Below are 23208 nucleotides of genomic sequence, written 5' to 3'. Positions count from 1 at the left end.
TTTATTGATGATTGGACTGCAAAACATTTTGGTAATTGTAAAAGCAAACCAACATGTCCTTTGAAGTTTGTTTGACTATCCTTTGAGTAAAAGGATTTTCATTTGCCACTGATACAATGCACAGTACCATGATCTCCAATCAGAAATGCACAAGCTATACTCTTCACAATGTGAAGCATGTCCTTCATGAAGATAGTGTTTAATCCTGCCATTTCTTTTTAGTGAAAGTTACCATAATTATCTGTGAGTAAATTTTCTAATTAGTGCTTGCCTGATTGGCTCCAGCCCACAGTTCATAATCTGAGACACAGGTTTTACCTTAAGTAAAATCAAAACTATGCTACACATTAAAACTTTTCTTAACCTGTTGCATGTGCAACAAAAATAATATTCTGAGCCTTTTCCCCAGGTTTTTTTTTTTCCAAGAAAGTAAAGAAATTTGGGTTAAAGCTTTTGTAACCTTTAATTTGATGAATTAGGGATTTCCTAATTAGAGAAGAAAGCAGCTCCTGGAAAAGTGGCATGTGAGTATTTACTTTCTGTTTAAAGACCTTGGATTAAAAGATATTGGAACAGATAACACAACAAAATTAGCTTTTGCGGCTGTGGTGAGGTTAAGGTTTCTGCTGTTGCTAGGATATGTTGCCCTATCACAGCCAATCTTGACGGCAAAAATTGGTGCCTTAATTTCCCAGTGGTCCATGCTACTTCTGACTTAGGCCTCATTCTGGTTAATCATTCTGTCATTCTCACTACAGATTGCCTTTTGACATCTTCATCTGCAAAAAGATTCTACAGTCAAGCCTATGGAAAGTCAGTTCAGTGTTTCGCTGATGGTCAGGGCTGAACTCCTGGTCAAGTTTCTTGAAAAGCAAAGAGGTTTGCTGAAGGCTGAGGAATACAGTAACTGAAGAGTTATTTTGCTTGGCAGAAGGAGATGTGACCATGTCTGAGCAAAATGTAATTGGAGCAGCGATTACATTTGGCTCCTGGTACTGCAGCATCAGGAACCATTTACACTGCTAGAGAGGAGTCAGAAGATGGAGGCTTTCTCTTTACATTTGTGAGCTGAAGTGTGCATTATGCTTGGCCTTGACTTGTCTCAGTTGATATATTCTAATGAAGACTGGTTTCTTGCAGATTTTGTTGTGATGTCTGCTATATTGGTCATGATGGTAGAAAGGACCATCTGTATTAATTCCCTTACAAAGCTGCAATTCATGCCCTCAGCTCTTTATACATTTGAGATTATTTTTCCTTTCATGCCCCCAATAAAGCAGCTTTATAGTGTAGCAGGAGGTTATATATATACCCAATAGAGTATATACCCTGTGAAGACACGACCGCTGTCAAATACTGCCCACAAAGGTTTCCTGAGTGTGATTGACAGGTGTCTGACTACAGGTTTTGTCTGAAGAGTAACATAAGAAAAACCGTGAGATACCAACATTTCAGCCTGGTAGAAGTCAGTTTCTTTGTACCTGTCTAAAATATAAAACTGCTGCTATACTAGAAGTTAATTCAGTTAGAAAATTAAAGGCAGTATTTATGCAGTGACATCCAAACCTCATGCCTTTTCCCCCAAATATTACTGTTCCTTTCACTCCTGTATATCAGTGCATTTAAATTGTCCCTAAAGTATGTCAAATATCAGTTTCCTCTAGAAAATACATGCAGATGTCATTGAAGTTATACCAGTAGAGAAATGCAGAAAAAAAAATAGGTAAGACTGAATAGGAAGCATTTTAGTATTTTGAATAATTTATTGGTGCTTTTGAAAGGCAGATACAGTCTCATTAACACTGCCTCTCTGATGACTTCTGCCCTTACTACCTAGATTTCTTCTGGTGCCAGATGTCTACTGTGATTTTCCACAGCTACAAAAGCAGACCACTTGATCCAGTGAGCTACAGAGAAACAGTACAGGCAGCTCTGCAGAAGGTTTCCCAGCAATTACTATTATTGTATTAGAAAAGTGCAGAAAGATTATCTGATGCTCTTAGCACCTTCTTTGACACCCAAAAGATATCACAGCTGTGAAGGTATCAAATGAATCAGTTAAAAAAAAATTCTTATGTCCAGTAAAATGCAGTGAGCTAGGCTTTGCTGCTCTTGCTTACAATGGCTAGCTTTATTAAGGGCACCTAAACTTAAGTCATTGATATTTCTTACAGAGACAGTAATACCCATCCTAAGGAGAATACGGGTTTTTAGAAAAGCAGATAGTAAATCTGGCTTATGCAGTAGATAACCAGAACAAAACGTGGTTGTGGGCACCAGAACAGGGGAGCAAACAAGGAATACAGCGCAAGTTTGGCTAATGAGTTAATTGAAGTAATTGAGAACCCAAACTCCAAAGAAAATCAAATCTCAGTAAAAAGATATTGCTTTGCACACGCATGGCAAAGAAGATGCAAGCATTTTAAGGAACCACAGAGACCTGCTTGGGCAAAAGATACCAAGAAAAGTTTTCTGGTTAGTACCATTATAAACCCTCTCCTGATTCGTATCACCCTACCAGTAGAGATGCTGCTACTCTTTGCAAGGATAAAAACAGTATAGCCCTTCATATAAAATAATTACACACACCATATATGCAGCAGTGACATATATGTACTGAACTCTTAAACCAAGTGATAAATTGCATTTCTTCAGCACCTCTGACCGCCTCACCTGCACTCTGCCCACTAATCCATCTTGCTGTTTGCAGACAACCACCTTTTTTTTTTTTTCTAGATAATAACCTGCTAAAAAGAATGTTTTTTTCCTTCTCACAAATGAGTGATTTGCCCCCAAAATGCATTGGTCTGAGGTTCAGGACACTCCTAGAACATCAGCAAGTTTAAAATCTAATATCTCAAATCACTTGAAGCTCAGAAATGGGGGAGAGCAACAAACTCACACCCTTAATTGTTCACTATATGCTTTATCAGATGTCCAAGTTTTTATTTTAGTCTTGGTACATCATAAGATACCAGACTTTCAAACTGCAGTGTTGTGAGATACTGAGATGCTCTCAGCTCGCACTTGGATGTTCTGAAGTTAATTATTCAAGTTCTCAGCACTGAAAGGCCGGTAAAAATAGCTCCTTAGCTCTGAGGAAGTTTGGCACAAAGGAAGAAAATAAGAGGGTACACTTGCACACAATCGATCCCAAAGCACTGCAAAATGCATCTATTGCTGTGTAGCTATGTGCTTTTCGAGTTTATTTAAACTGAACCAGCTCAGAGTATAGGCAGATTGAATCTATGCAGTCTGTCACACTTTTTTTCCTATAGCAGAGAAAAACTAAAAGGAGACACTGGCAAAATTTCTAGCAGCTAGATGCACGTGTAGAGATTTACTGAAATCAACGACTCAAAGTTCAGTCTCAACAGAATGAAGGCATTTCACATAGCATATTTGGGCTGAGCAGCATATCCATTGCACAGAAAAACAGTATTCAACCAAAAAAACAGTGAAAGCATCACCACCTTTCTACCACTGTGCAATGTGTGGTGACGGATTGGTACAAGACACTGTAAAGCAACAACGTGCCTTGTTATTTTCCAAAGCTCTTGCACCAGTTCATAAGGAAAACCCCATTAATCTAATTTCCCTCATCCACTACTGGCAAGCTATAGCACAAGCCAGCAAATTCTGAGACCTTGGAAAGCAACTGACAATTCCACACAGTATGTACCAGCAGGCTACTTGTCCTCCTTCCTTACTGCCCTATTGATTGCCCTCTTTAATTTACAAAGAGTGAGCACTTGAGAAGAAACACATATGGCCAAGAGTCTGCCATGACCCCTCCCTTCCTCTGAACTTACATGGAAATCAGAGCCTGCAGAACATTGTTTTGGGTAAGCGCTGCACACACCCTCTTATGAAAAGCAACAGCAGTAAACCTGCACACTGAGGTTGGATGCAAAGGGAAATTTGCACGTGCTGTCCCTGCTGATGCAGTTTGTTTCACAAGCCTCTGTCTGACAGCCTTGGACTACCTCTTTACCATCTCTCTGAAAAAGCTTGTGCTTTATGCAGGAATTGTACTGCATGTTTTCCATCATGGGAACTCTCATTTTTTTCCCCTCTAACTCCTAATATATCCATGGATACTGTTAAAAAGAACAGTATAACCTAATCGCTTTTGCCAGAGTTAGATAACTGTCTAAATTATCTCCTCTGAAGAGGTGTGTAATACTGAAGTGGTAACTACAAAATGTGAGGAGTTCTGAGAGTTTCCCTAACGACCTAATGTTTTCTTTCTTGTGAAAAAGAAAAAAAAAACAGGTTACTCTTTTTTTCTGGAAGTTTCAAAACTACTATGATGACATTTGCAAATAATTAGTTAACTATTATTAACTCATTTTCAGTTTAACATCAAGAATCAGAACGTAGTAAAGCAATGTTAGCTTAACACAACTTTCTCATGAAAGACTGAAGATGAAGACAACAAACCTTGAAAGAAATACTTTTTCCATTAAGAAAGAGAGTTTCACCGTGACTGAAGTACATCAGTTAACTTTCTACTGCTTTGCAGATTTTTCCTGGCTTTGAGCATCATCTATAATAAATCCGTAATACGTTGAAATAAGATAATCTGTGACCAGAGCTGGTCAAGTGTACAGAATTAGTTTTTCCAGGAAATATTCCACGCACACCCTCAGGTTTTCAGTTGTTGGATTCCTGACAACATTTTTTTAACCATTTCCAAACCAAATATTCAAAAATATTTAAAACATTGATGACTTTTTTAACTTAAAGATTGAAACAAACTTAGAAAAATTGTGCTTGTTAGGCACCATGATGCATGTTATCTTCAGCTTGCTTTGTTTCAATGAGCTTAGATGATAAGATTTCACTGTATGGTATAAACTTCAGGATTAAGCAAGTAAGCTTTCAGTGGACTCAGTCAGTAGTATGTTCACCCCAAGAAATTTCCAGAAAGCATGGGATGGCTTATTTCCACGTTCCCTCACACAACAATATTAGAGTGGTCAGGCACTGGAATGGCCTGCCTAGGGAGGTGGTTGAGGCACCATCCCTAGCGCTGTTCAAGAAGCGTTTAGATGAGGTGCTAAAGGACTTAATTTAGTAGTTGGGTAGAGATAGTGATAGGAGGATGGTTGGACTAGATGATTTTATAGGTCCTTTCCAACCTTATGAACTTATGAACTGCACTGCTGAGTCCAGTACCTCCACTGCCATTTGTACTTCTGGACTCATAGTTCCAAAGCTGCCATTTTCCAGGTATGCCAAAGTTCTTTGCAGTACTGAACATGAAAAACCATGAAAGCACATAAGATATCCAGCCCTTAAACTGTTCATTACACATACACAGAAGGGCCAGTTTATTCACCACTGCTGATATGATTCCCTCAGGGAGCTCCTTTCCAAACTAGGACAACAGTAGAAAGCTGAAGCAATTAACAGTATTTAAAGACTGAAAGGTTAACAAATAAACCAAACAACAGAGAACACCATTAAGTACCAGAGTTGAATTTTCTTGTGGCAGTGGGTCCTACATGGACAGAACATTTGAACTACATCTGCTGCTGCAGAAACTGTACATACAAATACATACTGAGACAATGCTGTACAGTCATAGTTTCACATAAGAATCAATGAAGATCTCAGAAGACCATGAGGACCATGATCCCGTCCTAAAGATCTATATGTGGAGCTGAATTCTATGGTCCTCCTGTACCTGTGAAAGCAAATTTGACTTCAGTCATAGTGAGAATACATTTCCATTGGCTATATGTTTCTGTAAGACACTGCACACAGACCTGATTTTATCTGTCTTGTAAGTATGAACAGTTAACAGAGCTGGGATTCACACCTTCAGATCAAAGGAGATTGGGTATTTGAAACCTGATGCTTATACTATTCAAGCATCTGCTCTGGGACATGCGCCGTATGTTTTCCTGCTTTCCTCTCACAGGTTGCATACTATAATGAAAACCTGATAACAAGGTTTCCGGATATCATAAATTTAACAGAAGAAACATGCTTTAAAAGAATAATATGAATATGATGAACTTTGGATGACATGGATTGGCTTTCCTTGGACCTCCACATGAGAGCGACATTAGGTTTAGGCGTAGGAACAAAGAACTTTCTAATATTTAAGAATGTGAAAATGTTTTGTTGGCAATAGACCTTACAGAAAACAGAGAGGTGGGGTAAGGAACCAAAGGAATCAGTGACAAATATTTAATTTGTTAATTGTTTAAACAGGAATTGCTTATGATTGCATAAGTTTTGATAGTTTTCCAAAGGAAGCAGAACAATTCTTAGCAAACACTGCTTTGTTAGAAGCGAAGAGTGTTGTAAATGCACTGCGTTATTATCTGTGCCTTCCTTCATATGTTGTGATTATGTGTTCAGTAAATACCATCCAGTCTAAAAAGACCTTGTTGTGAAATCAAGCAACATTAACTCATTAAGTCAATAATTCATGGATTCTTTTATCTAAAGTGGCAACATCACACCATCAATTCACAAAACAGCCACTTCTCCGAAGTGTATGTGATGATAATAATGGATTTTCTAACAATACACTCTCAGAGCAAGGTCACTGCGCACAGATGTGGTGGACGCCATGATCTGACCTAGGTCAGCAAAACAAGCTTTATTATTGAACCTAATTATGAACTATCAAGATAATGGCCTAGACTAAACTGTTTCCTAGGGGATTATTTAGAAACTAGTCAGCCATTTTAGGTTCAGCTTTACTGCGCAGTACTACTTTCAAAAGTACAGCAATTGTTGCTGGTACGTACTACACCTGCTAGGTATAGTATATATGTACACACATATTACACATCTATTTTTAAATAGGTATGTATTTACCAAATGTAACTTGCATTTATACCATATGTCCAAATCAAACTGAACAGCAGTTTTGAAGGCACAAGTAAGAAAAGAATGAAGTGCACAAATATGTATGATCATCCAGTAAAAGTGTAACAATACAAACTGTTTGCATTTGCTATTGCATAGGTTTAGAGATAAGAAAAAGCAAACAAGACAATCTCTTGATACAACCTGATTTTAAAATACTAGTAAGTTAATAGAAATGCAGCCAGAACTGGGATAGCACTGACTGCTTTCAGATTAATCACAGTAAAATTCATGATATTCATGATAAATTTCAAGTTTATTTATTAAGAGGGATCATATAAGAATTTTTTTTGTTCTTGTTTCCCTGATTACCTAAATTAATGCATGGGACTAAAGCTGCTTAGTACCCTCTTTCACTCAGCTGAGGGCATCTTATTTTTTCCTCCATGGAAAGAGAAAGCATTGCAGTAGAGTTCACTTCTCTGGACAGAATAGTCATTAAAATGTTTTCTTCCCTTGTGTCTCTCAGTCCTATTCTCCTAGGTATATAGAACTGTCTCATTATTATTTTATACTTCTGCTCGTGTAATTATACCCAAGTTTCAGAAAGGAAAAGTTCCTAGAGATCAGAGTTCTTCTGTTTAGAAGTGAAGCCAACCTCTGAGTATTCCTGGCAGGCTAAGATTGATTCCCCATATGATTCCCTCAACTATTAAAAATGATCTGGTTTTATTTAAAAATGTTGATTCATATGATAACTAGAAATCTATTTTTGAGATGTTTGTTTTCCTAAGATCAGAGTTCTGCTGCTGTGATAAAGTTCTCACCTTTAATCCAGCTTCCAGTCCCAGTGAACCAGCCAACCTGTATGAATTAACATGATGTGATTGACCCTGTATCTTGCCTGTGGGTTTATAATGAGATCCAGCTCATGGGAAAACATGTAGGGAGAAGGGAGGGGGCAGCTCAGTCTGAAACCTTTCCTTTAACTGGTTGGCCTGTGAACCGATAAGAACCAGATCTCCCACAGAAGTTATGATTTGAAAGTAATGCTTTCAAATCACACTTGGAAAAGTTCACATAGCTCTGGTGCTAATACACTGGGGCAATTTGCAGAAAATTTTGAATTCCTTCATGCCATACTGACAAAGACTGAAGTTCACAGGCTCTAGGCCAAAAGAAGCCACGCGGGAAAAGTAGTTTTTCACAAAAATCAAGATAAAAGAATGGCTTAGTCATACATTGTTGGAAAGAGTCCTTAGGAATAAATATAAGAGAAGAAGGTACAAAGGAGACCTACTTTTTCAGAGGCATCACTGAAGAGGCTATCTTTAAGAAACAGAGATATCTCAGTTTCTTATCTCAGAGCCCTTATTAGCCAGGCTTTATATATCCTGTATTAATCAAACTTCTATAGCAAGGATACTGATTTCTATAGCAATCACTAAAGTCAGGTGCAAATTGAGCACTGTGCTAACAGTAGATGGTTAGAAGATAATTCCCAACCAAGCAAGTAGTAAAAGCATATTTTAGACATGGGAAAAAATGTTTAATAATTTGTTATTGTAATAGAATTACAATTTTTACAATTACAACTTATTTCTATTAATATATCAGGAGGAGAGCCTAGAAATTTTTTAATTAGAATTAGAGGTGATGGTAGCAACATTGTCATATGAAATACAACGTTAGATAGCAAAACTCTATACTAGGAATATATATACACACACACACAGTATACTATGACCTAGAGCTCTGAAATACCAATGAAGATGCTTGAAACATCAGCAGAACACCCAAGAACTGAGAATGTGAAAGGGCACACAACAAGAAAAAATATTGCACAGAATTTCCTTACAATAAGCAAAACATTCACAGAAGTAGATCTTTCAAAAGAGATTTTCAGAGAACGTTATGAAAAATATCTATGGAACATGGACCAATTTTTCCTCACCTGAAAATAAACAAAGCTTTTATATTATAGTGTAAGTGAACTGATTCAAAATTTAAGTATTCCCTAGCTAAAAGTAGATTGTTGTGTTTTGATAGCTTAGTAAGCACAAGAGATATCCTGCAATGCTGTAGTCCTGTTTATTCATTTTGCAACAGCAGTTTCCATACCTTTCAATTAGAGTTTGATCATCACAGCTAAGACTGGGGTTAATGTCCAGCTAGGCCTTCTACATAAAATCTTGTTCTCATACATGCTGTGCATCTGCAGTTCTCATGGACCACAGAGGAAGCAGTGAGCTCTAGACAACACCCATATAGATATCTAATCATAGATTTAGACATCTAGTGGAAGAAATACCCAATCTGAAAATGAAATTTCTCAGCAATTCAACTTCCAGGAGGAACTGCTGCTAGCATACCCACTCTGCTAGCAGTCCTGTTTCTTTCCCTCCCACTTCTACACCTTCGATCCCCACTGCGCAATGACTACACAAGCTGTCACTTGGCAATGATACCTGGAACGTGGGCTTGGGCTCTGACTGAACCACCACAGAAATCTGCAAGAATCTTCTTACTCATTAAGAAGACTTCAGAGTGTGGTTGTATTCTCTGGTACGGCTTGAGAATGCTGAGAGTGGATGGCACGTAAGGATAGTATTGCACTGTTAATTAACATTTCAGATTTTTTTCTTCGGAAAGCTTATAGTAAAATAGAAGCTGAGAATTTCAAAAACATCACCAGAAAACGTTGAGCAATCTTGTGTAATTGGCAAGCATTCTAGTCAATTGAACTTCCTCCTTGTGCATGTGTGCACCGACCTGCTTTATGTGCACATGCTTTCTGTAACACTCGGTGGAATTAGCCTTTCTTTTCCACAGCCTCATGATACATATGTGCTGAATCAGGCCAACACATTGCTTCGTACATAAGTACAAGCAATAAAATCAATTGTCTGGAGCATTATCTGATGTAGTCAACCAGTGGAAAGCACTTTACATTCTGTTTATGCCTATTCCTGGTCACTGTTTTAAAATAAAGCATTTTGAAATTGTGTTACGTTTTCACAACAATTCTATTGTACTTCTAGATTCCAGACCAGAAAGGGAACGCAGAACAGATATGAGTTTTAACTGTCATGTAATTGAATTTCAGGGAAAGAGGGAAAGACAACAGACCAATACTTCAATAACAGCAAAGAGAAACTTCTTGACAACTGGATTACATTTCTGTTCTTCCCACCTTCCCATTGCTCTTAGTTGTTCCCCCTACCCTGACAACTGAAATCAACTCTTTTGATCTGATTGTGACTGTAGATAAGTATCAAAGTAGTAGAGTTACTAACTACAATAAGAGGATACACAGCTTTTGTGCTAATAAGCACTTCCTTTTAAATGCTAAGAGCAATTAGTCCTTTTGTGTCAACTATTGATTATGCAGACTGATAGACAAAAAAAGCAGCACCTCATTCTTCATTGTCTTGTATTTCTAAAGAGCAAAATTGGCTCAGAGCAATTCTAAAGCAGAGTGATACTCCATCTTCAGAAATCAAGAGCAGCTTAGCCGTATTACACAGCTACAATGACGGGCCGACTATGAGCAAAAAGCAGTTTCTGATGTACTTTTTTCTCAGCACTGTTTCAGGAAAGTATCCACTTTAGTTATTAGCTTTCTAGATCAAGGATGATGAAGATATTTTCACAAAATCTTAACAATGAATATATATATTTTTTCTAATTGAAATGATTTATTTATTTGGAAATGTGGCTTCTTCGCCAGGTAAAAATTGAGCGTTTAATTACTGCTTCATGCAAGTGAATGTGGAGCTATTTTATAAACTATTCTTTGATCCCTATGAATCTTCCCTAGAAATACCTTAGATCTTATTATAACATCATTCTTGAAAGACAAGTTTTTCCAATGTCACATGGTGTTACTGTAGCAAAGGAGAATGTAATAGGCCTTCATGCACAGTGTTTGAGAGCCAGAGAATTTTCAAAGAGAATAAAGGAAGGTAGCACTATATATATATTTATTTATTTATATATATTGCTGTTTGAAGATTTTCTTGATACAGCATATTAAATCTATAGAAGGGTTCTATTTTCTGACAAACACATGAGCATACTAGTCTGTATCACCTCCATGCTTTGGAAAGAGTACATAACTCACCAAGAAAATACACTTTTATAAATTCCTTGCACTCCCCGTCATTACAGAGTAGTTACATAAGGTAGAACAAATCTGATGAGGGCAAGTGCATTAAGGTCCTACGAATGCATTAAAAATCATGCACAAATTGATCATAATTCATTTTTCAGATGACAATTAGTTTGACACTTCTGCTGCCATACCTATTTAAGACTGCAGCTCTAAGTACAATTTTGGGTGTCTAAAATCCCCATCTGAATGTTTTAGCTGGCATCTGGGCCTAAATCACAAACATTCATGCAAAAGGGATCAGAAGGAGAAGAACTAAATAGCTATTTAGCTAAGGCATAAGTGTCTTAAAGGTTTGGGTATCTGACACATATGAAAGCACTACAGTGCCTTCTGGTAAGTGCCCATTAGCACATTCATTTATGAATTTTGAATGTGCAGCATTGGATTATTCGTATCTGGGATTTAGGAACTAAATAATATATTTATACGAATCTGCCTATTTGATTAATGCTTTGTTTTGCCAGGATTTCTTCAGCTTGAAAATATCTTTCCTGCTTGTTTTGCTTTCCACGAGCACTGTTGATCCCATTACTGAAATCTCTACTCAACCATTAGGTTTTTTTTTTGGTAAGTGCATGCATTGCTTTTGAACGCTGTTGAACTTTCAGATTTATGACACTGAAAATCTACGCCATTGATCCACCACACAAATACATTACAGAGAACACTTGCAGTATACAGTAGCTCTTTACTGAAGAGCTCTTTAACACGCTTCACTCCTGACCTGGGGCCCATCTCTAGAAGGGAGAAAAGTTAAGTTGTCTTTACTCATTGAACTTCTTAATCAGGACCAGAAAATGTACAATCGCTGTATACGCTGCCATGGTGATGTTAACATTTCTAAAATGGTAGCCAAATTTTCTCTATGCCAACATCCAGGTTTCAACTCTATGATCTAGAGATAACTACACTTATACCTTTTCTGGATTTTACCATTTTACTGTCTTCATAAAACAACTAGCAGCGTTACTTAAAAGACTAAAATACCACAAGTCTATTGCTTAAGACTTCTGAATTTCTCTACGAGAATCTATAGAATACCTAATTACAGGGTTTGGGGAAGTGTGTGTTCACACCACCTAGGAAGTTTTACAGGTTAAAAAAAATTCAGTGGCATTCAATATCCCCATCTTTTGTCTATCCTGAGAAACAGCACCCTTTTGGCTAATTCCCATATATACACACTGGCTTTCTAATCGGAATTCTTGCATGTAATTTCAAATTGGACAATGAAAGCTTTCAAACCCAAAAGAAAGCTGGAACTGCAGGAATACCTGCTTTGAGAGGTAGATCAGGACAAATTTCACAAGAGTCTAATCTTTGTTAATTTCATGACCAAAGAATTCTGACTTCCTTATGTGAGACCTCTTAAGGATTCTTAAGGATCTTAGAGATCTCTTAAGTGACACGTTAAAACATCAAACCAGAGAGTCCAGGGTTCAGTATAGAACCATGTTAGCTACTCACAAGCCATAGAGCACATTGTTCTGGTCCATCTATGGCCTTAGTATTGGCTTCCTATAGTTCCTAAAAAAAACAACTGAATTGATCAGCTCAAGGTCAGTCCTGGTTCAGACACTTACATCTTCATTAACGTTACAAGGCTTCATTTTCCCCAGAAGAAGAGGATGTTAACAGCAATAAAGCATGCTGGATTTAAAAGAAAATATTGAAAAAAGTTGATTAGATGGAAAACGTAACGTCATGCACACTCCTTGTGGAATAGCATAACATCAGTTGCATAATACTGGAAGAAAAAAAAGTCTCATTTAAATACAGCAGAGATTAATTTAGGTGAAAAATTTAAGCACAAAAACACGACCAGCACAGGTTTGTTAGAACCTGAGCTGCACTTCTTGGTGCCATGTACTCAGGCCATTATGAAGAAGCACAATTAGATCCTAGTGTTCAGTGTAGACAGAGCATGAAAATACGTATGCTTTCAGAACAGTGGAACTAAAATGAAATGAGACCTGTGAAGTCCTTCCATGGAAGATATGGTAAAGTAAGGAGGCTGAGCAGGCTTTAAAATAATGCTCTCAAGGAGTGGGTTTTTTTTTTTCCTTTAAGGAAAAAAGGAAAGCTTCAAATTTCAGATAACTGATTTTTATTTTTTAATAAAAATACCTCCAGATTGCATATCTAATATTTAAGACACTATTTAACAACAATAAAAATATTTTCAAATAATTATTGTAATATTTTCACATCTGAATTGTTAGAATGTGGTCAGAAAGAGGCACAATAACACTGAAATTAAATTTGCTACTTGGAAGAGATACGTGCACAAAGATTTGAAAAAAAATAGGCACCTGTTACTTAACATGAGATAGGAAAACACTAACTATTTCCTGTAAGTTCAGCAATTACGATGAATAACCACTGTTGTGGGAAATGGATAAATATATAGACAGGATTAGATCATTCTTAGATTAGGAATTTTTCATGTGAACTTTTTTTTGAATATCTGGAACTAGCTTCTTTTTTTTCATTTAATGCAGGCATTCTCGTAGTTTATACAATTGGCCAAAGAGAAATTGTAGCTCCTACATAATGTAATTTAGGATAAATTAGAAACTTCAAAATATGCTTCACTGTTGTGCAAATCATCTTAATCAGGGCTTACCACTAATATATTGTCAATAATAACGTCTGAAATGTTTTCCTGGAATGAAAGAGAAAAAAACTTTCATCCTTATAGTGTATCATGCCACAAAAAGATTTAATTGCACTATCATTTCTGACCAATTACAGCTCTTGTTTCTTCTGGACAAAATCATCTACGAAATCATCAGCTTTCTAGAGGCCCTGCATCCTGATCTCAATGAGGATTATGATCCTGCTGCTGTGAGAAGGCTGCCAGATAAGTTACAGAGCCCACAGGGATGGCATTAGGACCTCATCCCTTCCCTGGCAGGGCATTTGGAGCTGTTTGCTCTCTGGGGGGTACACACATGCTTTCAGAAAAACAAAGTTTTTGAACTGGTACAGTTCATAAAAGCACGTGTCTTCTCAAGGGCAGAAGAGGCACTGGGTAGCTATCAAGCAAAGCTCAAGCTTCAGAGCAACTTTTTCTTCAAGAATTAATTAAGTTAAAACATTGTTCCCGCAGCCAAAACTTGATATGGTGATGCAGAAAGATTAATATAGCTAAGTATCATAGAGATTAAGAATTTCTAATTAAAATTTTCTAGTAAGATAAATGAATTGTCCTCATATTAAAGATTAATGCTTTTGATAGGCTTGATGGCTCAATATCCATTGTAAATCATAACAGAATGATGCCTTAAGAATTGATTCAAACTTAATAATTGCAACAATAAATATCACATAATCAGCAACAAAAATAAAAAAAACTCTTTAATTCTCAAGCACAAATTTACTTCGTGTTTATTTTTATATGTTGCATCTTTGGGGTAAATCATTGGGGTAACTAATGAACAGATGTCCCAAGGCTGTATTTTGCCACTCTACTTCACACGTTAGGTGAGCACTCACTGACTGGTGTGGTACTATGGAAATGTCATATTTAGAAGAATAAACTTCATCCTCTCCCTTTGGCAGTTCCACAGCTGGGCATTAACCTGTTCTCACCCAGTGAGGCTCCAGAGGGAGTATGCCAACTAGAAAGTCAACTTGCAGTGGATAGTGACACAGATGCTCACCAAAGCTAAGCCTTGAGGACTTCTTTTTGCTCTCATTCTGGGCTTTATTCTTTGCTCCTACTTCTTATTTACAGACTTTTCTGCGACTTAGCCAAGAAATTCCTTATTCCAATCAAAGGGCTCTATATTTGAATATACACAGTGTAATTTATTTCAGCATGAGTTCAGATACACTTATGGTTACCTACTACACAGCCAGAAGTCCTCCTCTGTTAGAAAGTGCTTTAGTTTGTGCTTACGGTGCATTTTCAACAAGAATCATCTTGAACACTAAGGAAATGTTGACTGAAACATATTACATTGACTTTAGAGATTCCTGATTATTATTCTTCAAGAAATTAATGACATAGAAGTGGAAGACCTGAGCAAGATAATATTCAAATTAGATCAGGTTTAAAACAGTACACAGTCCATCCTGACAGACTTAACAGCTTAAGAGGCTTTAAGAAACGTAGAGGTACCATCTACCTCAGCAGACTTCCAGCACAGGAAGTCATTAAGGATCTTCCTAGAATTCAGAACTTTTCAAGAAAACAAATTGAAGTTTTGTCATCCTGAGGCAGGTGGTGTAGAACACTTTGCCTTTCTTTTGCTATAGCCACTGGCTAACAAGATTTAGAAACTGAAATTAATCAGGAAAAAGCCCTGCATCCCTTCATTCCTCTTGTAGTGAGCCTGCTCATGGAAAGGTTATATGAACAACACCAAAACCACTATAAAGGCAGTTCATATTTCACTACATACAGTCTAGAGATAATGCTCATTTTTTGAACAATCTGATTTTTGTTTACTCAGTCTTGTATTAGTGCTCATTTTAACTAGGGTTTTATTCTAATGTGCTACATGTTTGTAATCTTTTGGATTAGTAGGTATTAGAGAAAAAAATAATAGCATGTTAATGAACAGCACGGGAAACATTGCAATATTCATAACCTCATGCAGGATTCAGAAAAATGGCAGCAGCTTGTGTGTATCAAGACAAAACATGACTCCATGATCCATGAGGAAAATGAGTTTGATTGAATGTACAAGAACTAGCCCAATATTTCATTTCTAAAAAGCATTACACCTATTTACGATTAAACATTCTCCAGTTAAATCAACACAAACCATCTCACGCATCCCCTTGAAGAAAGAGTTGCTTAGTTTTAGAATAAAAGACAATTATCAAAGATAGAAAGTGTTCTTTGAGTCAGGCTTCTCATCTCTTGTTAAGAGACCTGGGGGCCCAAGATAAAGGAAGCCAATGAAAGTCTTCAACACTGAACTCAGTAACAGGCACTGATATTCATTTGTAACATTTGAGTGCTTGTGTTCACAGCCATTTTCACATCAGCTATTATAGCTTTGAATTTGAAGGCAGTCCATATTTAATTTCAGGAGGAACAACAACCTATAGCCTGATGCAATACAGGTGACATTTGCCCTGTTTGCTATGAGACATTCTATTCATAAGCAGTTGTTCCTTCAAATGCTACTGTACTATTAATGGTTTCTTTGGAATAAATCTGCAGATGCAGTTCTGTACTGGAAAGAAGAAAATTAAAAATGTGTTAACAACGAGTACAAGAAATAATCATCTGTCACTGTGAAGTCAGTGTGAGAAGGTACAGTTCCCCAAGAATTGTGCAAAAAGCTAAAGGTCTCAAGCATGCAATCACAAAAATTAGTCTAACATCTAAATTCTCATCTGGATAGAAGCTCCCAGTAGGCAAAAGTGAATGTTTTTCTCTTAAATACAGATGAGAAGAAGCAAAGGCCACTTTGATGGTGAAACACAACCCAGCTGTTATTATTTTTTAATTTTGATATGTGTCTTTGCATACAGGTATCCCCATGCACGTCATGAGGGTACTAGAACATCTCGTTATATAATTTAAGTGCATTAAAAACAACTGATAGACTCCAGAGTTCAGCCTTCACTTTTGGAATTCAGTAATAATTTATCTAGTTTTTAAAACTTGCACCAGCTCTGCCTCAGCTCTTGTAGATTCAGATTCTTCAGTCAGCAAGTTGATTGGAAGAAAACACATGTTCAGCAGGACCTTTGTACACTGACAAGACTGTTGCAAGCATTGCCCTGAGACTCCAGTTGGCAGAAATATCTTATTAAAAGAATAATTTCAGCATTCTATTGTTTATTTTTAGATTAAAATTTTCCTGTTCGAGGTATGATCATGCCACTATTACAGGGCACACCTGAAAGGACATTAAAAGTCAATGGAATAACTCCAACCGAATTCACTTGGCTTTGAAATCAATTTCCTCAGATTGATTTCAAATGGAGCTGAAAAAGGAATTATGAAGTTGGAACTCTGAGGAATATTGTATTTCCCCTTATTATGACAAAAAGCTAAACAGAAGCACATCATTTTTGCAGACAATGGCTTAGACAGGATAGTACCAGCCTAGATTTACTTACCCGACATTGAATTGAACACAAAAATGCCTGAAATTTCAAGTCCCAATAAATATATGGAAAGAAAAAAAAAAAGGAGAATAATGTTACTATTCACCTTTTTGTCAGTACAGTATTTGGACTGACTGCAAGAGTTGTGGATCACAATTACCAACCAAGGTTTCCTGTGACCAAATTTAGCAGGGCTCCAAATTGTGAGTGGAGCTGAGTACAGCTTTTCTCCTTGGAAAAATCTGACTCCTGGAAGATTATGTGGATACACAGCATACACCAAGAAGCAGGGAGATTCCTGGAGCCAACAGCAGACAAAGCACCATGTCTGCCCATGCACTTGTCTGATAGCATGCTCTTAGCAGTAACAGCAATAGCAACACTGCAGGGTTTTGCCAATTGGGCAGGTCCTTCCTGGGTTCAGGCACTGCTAAGTTTACCTAGACATCACTCTCTTTGTGTATGAGGAAGTCTGCAGCAGGATGAGGAGCACACAAGATTATCTAGGCTGACTTGCTAAGCTATTGAAGTAACATATTCTGGAACTAAAAAAGTGAAAAAGGGACTGCATAATCACTGCATTTCCTGATTGAGAGATGTTTGTCATAGCTATGGAAGATGATAAAAATGAATGAAGGAGACATACCTCGAAAAACAGAAGACAATTCAAATTCCTATTGTTATATATATTGCCTTATGGTAATTTGAGAAAAAGAAAAATACACTTAGCACTGTGCATTGAATCATGCAGAAGATCTCACCTACCCATGAGGCTGGATATGATGACAGGGAAGATAAGAACTTAGGTAGCCTACAGAGTTCTGACAGAAGCCATCATACCAGAAAAGATTTCTAATTATTCTGGCTTTCCAGCAACAGAGAGCTTTCTGGAGAGTTAAAACAGTTTTATTGGCTATTAGGCATATTGGGCAAGACAAAGAAGAAAGTAGAAAAGGATAATTTTAATTAAAGTAAAACAACCAAGACATTTAATCAAGTTTAATCACAATCCACAAAATAAAAAAGGGATTGTCAGCTAAGTATTCTCAAGTGACTATGAATCACATCTGCCAAACAAACTGAAATGGCTGGCACATCTAGAACCAGCCAACATCCAAAGTGAGAGCTTTCGCACACTAAGAACTGAAAACCAGGAAGGTTAGTAGTATAGGCTCATACAGAAATATTGTTGAATGGTAAAAATTAAATAAAGCTAATATACTGGATTGAAAATATATTTTTTTAAAAAACATGCTGCTTGATCTGAAAGTATAAAACAAAACACTGTTTTGTGACAAAGAATCATCATTTCATCTTTATTTCATTCTAGGAGACAATTCTTCCAAAACCAAAATTAAGGTAGAAAAGCTGCCTGTGTCTAAAGCAGTAAACTAAAGTAAAGCAAACACAGTAATCCTTACAATAAAAGAGAACTTTCTCAGGCTACAGATGCGAATACCTTCAGTCAGACAAAACCCTAAAGACAAGTGGCTTTAATCCTATGGGGAAGCAGAAGAACTCTGGGGAAGGAAGCAGCTTTGTGGACAGACAGCAGAACTCTAGGGAAGCATCACTCTCCTCAGACAAGAAACTGGACCTGAGGGAATCAGCAAGGCTCTACAAAAGCAGACGTTTCTGTAGACAGCTAACAAAATCACTGTGTACACAAGCACACATACACAGTCTGTCTGTAATAAAGACTTGTAATAGAAGTATTAGCTAAAGTCCTCATAATAGAATTGCAGATACTTAAAACTTTTCTGGTATTCTTTCCTATTGTTTTCTCTGGATATATGTTTCCCCCTTAGAGGCAATTAATTCAAACTAACTTCCCCAGTTCCTAAAATATCACACAATTTTTTCCACAGAATAAAGAAGGTTAGACTGATTTTTTTTTGTGTGTGTCTTCCAACTGCGGTGTTCCCTCATCCTCTGTCTGTATCTATGCTATATAAGCATTCCATTACACATACAATCACGATTCTTTTTTTCCTCACTCATCTGAAGATTTTTCAACTGCTATGACCACACAGCCGGTGCTGCAGAACACCTCAGAGGTAGAAAATATTAGGGTTCACCAACCTTCTGTTCCACTAATCTGCTTAGGGTGGTGCAGTTGGCTGTTAAAAAAAATATTTCTGTTCAGCCAGCAGACTCACGCTACTTATTATAAAAGCAGCTTTCATTTGGATTGAGCACAGGTTAAGAAATTCTGGTATCACCTACTAATAGGTGTGCAGAGTCAAAATGCACCCAGGCAAATTTGTAGAAAAGAAAACACACTGAGAGCTACCAAAAAGAAAAGGTTTCAGATACGCAAAGCTTCCTAAGCTGCAAAAGTAGTCAGGATAAATGAAGTTGGTGAAATATAATGTTGTTCCTCTGTTCTAGCACTTTTTCTTCGATAGCTGCATCTGGTTCTTATCAGAGCTTAGATAACAACCAACCTGGGACAGATGCCCTCATGTTTGCTGCATCTCACTCATCCTGAGGTAAATAACACAAGATGAGTACGTTTCTCACTTCCAAATTGCAAAGAAAACGTTATTTTCAGCATATATATAAAGCATTGGTAAAATATAAAACACTTTTGCTGGTAAAGCACTGCTAATCTATTTGGTATTATTCACATGACTACTGTTTTAAGGTGAATACTTGTGAAATCAGGCCATCTGCCAGCTGGGAAATTAAGACTTAAATTCTATCACTCTTACTTTTACTTAGTATTACTTTACTTTGCAAGTTGGCCTGTAATGAGATTCTAATTGCGGTAGTAGGAGCTTTTCAGACAGCATAATTCAATGTTGAAAAATGATGGGTATGCTTGAAATCACATTTCTTTCATATAATTCTCCTGCTCCTTCCACTGCATCCCCACAGCAGCCTGACACCACTGCTACATTGGCTTTCCTAAAGCATGGTTGACAAAGATCAGCTACTGAACTCACTGTCAAGGCTGTTTAAAACTGGGAAGGAGATTGATTTTCAGTTCTACCACAACATTAAGTAAGGCAGGAGGAAGTATGATTATTGGGAGGATACTAAATTTGTTCTCTTTCAACCATTTTCAAGATGTAGAACTTTGAATTGAACTGGGGGTGAAAACACCCAGCAGATAATTTCTACTTCTCTTCTAAAGACCAAGATAATCATACATACAAACGAGAATCTTATTTCTAAATATCTGAAAACCAAAAATTCTGTTTTTTTTTTTTGTCTCCTCCAATGAAAAGGAATTGATGCACTATCAAGAGAAGTGTCATCATATCTCTTAAGGTCCCTGACACAAGTAGTGGCTTTTGCAGCTGCATTGGTTTAGTGGTCTCGGTGCCCCTGTTCCCAAACAGAGCTCACACTAATAAAAGCTGACTGGTATGAGAAACCATACACTTTTACCTCAGAATATAGCCTCTAAGGAGAAAATACAACTACATAGGCCAACCTAAGTACAGCAATTTAACGTAACAGGGAAAAGGAAATAGGCAAGATATTACAGAAACAAGTTTACTCAGGTACAATTTTCTGGAAGTGTGAATACAGAATACAGGTCAGTGAAGGTGTCAGCCTTTCCAGTATAATAATTACATGAACAACAGTCACAACTGCCTGGATATTAATTGTGGCTCACCACTAGGTTTTTAGGTTTCCAGAAACAGACCAGAGGATGTCAGCAGTGTAACTTTTCGTGGGAGGAGAAAGCATAAATGCAGATTATGGTAGAAGACTTAAAAGCCAACAACAAAAGCAAATATTTAATTTTAAAAGCCTAGAGAGATCATCTTGGATCCCTTTGTTACTTCAGGACAGTTCCTTTATTCAATTCTTTGTCCAAATGGACTTGGGCTGACAGCCTCTTCTGCCCTGGTGAGGTCTCACCTGGAGTATTTTGTCTAGTTCCAGGTCCTTCAATAGAAAAAAAGACAGGGATCTCCTTGAAAGAGTCCAGTGGAGGGCTACAAAGATGATAAAGGGCCTGGAGAGCCTCCCTTATGAGGAAAGGCTGAGACCTGGGTCTGTTCAGCCTTGAGAAAAGACGACTCAGAGGAGATCTGATCCACATCTATAAATATCTAAGGAGCAGGAGGCAAAGAGATGAGAGTAGACTCTTCTCTGCAGGTGTGGTGAAAGGACAAGGGAGAATGGTCACAAATTGAAGCATAGGAAGTTCCACAAAAATGTGCATGGGAACTTCTTCACAGTGCAGTGACTGTGCACTGGCACAGGCTGCACAGAGAGGTGGTGGAGTCTCCTTCTCTGAAGGCATCAAGACCCATTTGGATGCCTACCTGTGCAACGTGGGCTGGGAGCTGCTTTGGCAGGGAGTTGGACTCAATCTCTAGAGGTCCCTTCCAACCTCTACAATTCTGTGATACTTCTGCTCACCCTCAGCTCCACCAAAAGTTAGTTCTGTGTTGCAAGCAACTGACCACAGAGGAGTAGGGTATAACAATTGATTTTTCAGTGCCTGTGCAGCTTTAGAGAGTGTTGAAGTAAGACAGAGTTAAAGGCTGCTCCTAATTCTGCAGCTCAAGTCAAAACAGAAGACAGCTTTACAGGCATTTACTAAATGTATAGCTCTACAAGCAGCCAAATGCATGGAGACTCATAGATGAGGCTTCGAATGACATACTCAGTATCAACACTCTCCATTGGTGTTGGTCCCACAAATGGTATGGACAACTTTTGTTGTCTAGGCATTTTCTACTGTCTTTCAAAATGGTTTACTAACAGAAGGATTTTCCCCAGAACCTCATTCCTATGCATAAGTCTGATTTTTTTTGATGTATTAATAAGAAACAATTCTGCCACCAAGACCAAAGTGTCCTGTGACCAATTTTCATAATTCCCAGGCAAACATGACAGAGCTAATTCTAAAATTTTCTCAGTGAAAGAAAAAAATAAAGACTTCCTGACAAAGTAACTATTTTAAAACTTACTAGTTGATTACTTAGTTAAAAACTCAGTGACTTAGATTTTTAAAATCACACTGCAAACACAAATCCAGAAGTGCTGCTAAACTCACTAGCAACAGCATTAGAAGATGTGCTGAAAGTACTGGCACCAAAGACCCAAAGGTACATCAGCTCTTACCATTCTCTTTGCTATTTTGCACAGCAGAGGAATGCTAATGATTCACCTGTAAAAGCACTTCTGTGTCTACAGGTCAAAAGAATTTCAGAGTACCTGTCTTAGAACCTCTAGGCTCTTTTTCAGCACTTATCAATTTCAGAAAAACATGAAAAAAATCTGCAAGGGCCCAAGGCTCTTGTGATTGATAGAAATTTTGTTAATGTATAAATTAACAATACATGTGGTTTTTAAATTCAATTTAAGCCTGAAAATATAACCTTGGGGGTTTGAAATAATGGGGCATTAACTTCACTACCTTTTACAAACTACCGTGAAACATAAGTAAATGACAAGGATGAATAAAATCAGAATGATAAATGTCTTATAGTTGGTTGTTTTTTTTCTTTTTAAATAATGTTATTGCCATTGAAAACCTAAGTGAAATGAATTCGATCATTTTAGCTTGGTCCCTGGTGGACAATAGTCCACATTTCAAAAGCATCACACACAATTTGGCAAAATTGGTAGCTTCGGCTCAGATGTGGCTTAGGGCTGAGTAAGCATGCAATTCCCCTAGTGAGAGTGGCCCTTTCCTTCAGGGTTAAGGTCAATGGCTAGTCACTGTGGGGTAGAAAGGCTGATATCGTCTGCCTGTATTCATCTCAGCTACAGACACAGAATTTCAGCTGCTGTTGTTGCACAGCCTTCCAGTGCCAGCAAATATATTCTTCCTTTAAATATACATGCACCTTCTCTCTCCTCAGCCCTTCCAGATAAACGCATACTTTCTAGGACAGACAGTCCTTCAGTGAGTTTTATAATTCTTGTCTTACCCTTTCTTCTTCCCCTCCTCCTCCCTTTCCCATTCCACAGTCATATTTCACCTTATACTAGATTTAAAAGATTGCCCATTCTTGACCCAGAATACAGCTGGGCAATATACTAGTTTAATGACAGGAAAACAGGGGCATCAATGGAAATTATAGAAAATCAAATTGAACAGATGTCAGGAAGCACATCAGGCATTGTAAATGTGAGGGATGCCCATCAGACAAGGT

The sequence above is a fragment of the Cyrtonyx montezumae genome, unplaced genomic scaffold, assembly GCF_038088225.1.
Source record: "Cyrtonyx montezumae isolate F1298 unplaced genomic scaffold, pur_monq_1.0 scaffold_17, whole genome shotgun sequence".
In the NCBI taxonomy this organism is placed as follows: Eukaryota; Metazoa; Chordata; class Aves; order Galliformes; family Odontophoridae; genus Cyrtonyx; species Cyrtonyx montezumae.
This window is presented reverse-complemented; position numbering follows the sequence as displayed.